Consider the following 473-nt stretch of genomic DNA (forward strand, 5'->3'; position numbering starts at 1 on the left):
GCAACAAGTGTATTTTAATTAAAAGTGCCCTCCAGTTAGTGTGCGTGTTTATGAAGCCCGGGAGGGGGACTCCTTCCCCGTTAAAAGAGAAGTATAATGAACTGCTGAATCTGGTTCGAACACTTTGTTGTCGGGCATAAAATCATTATTCTCCATCACACACACACACACACACACACATATACACTTATGGGTGTCCAATGAAGCACGCACATCCACGGTGGAAATAAAAGAGCAATCTGTGATGGAGCTCCCCGAGCTCCCTGAGTGAGGAGAGTAACAAGACAGCCCATAAATAAGACACAGGACAACGAGATCAGACACACTTTGGACGCGCAGGAAGTGGGACACTGGGACAGGAAGCCATCCGGCGCATTTCACGACGTGTCTTGTGCAGAAATGTTTGGTATTTGGGGCAGGAGTGTCATGTAGCTGTCGTGTTTAAATAAAAGATACTGATCTCAAGTCTCAGT

The sequence above is a fragment of the Solea senegalensis genome, linkage group LG17 (assembly GCF_019176455.1).
Source record: "Solea senegalensis isolate Sse05_10M linkage group LG17, IFAPA_SoseM_1, whole genome shotgun sequence".
Classification (NCBI taxonomy): domain Eukaryota; kingdom Metazoa; phylum Chordata; class Actinopteri; order Pleuronectiformes; family Soleidae; genus Solea; species Solea senegalensis.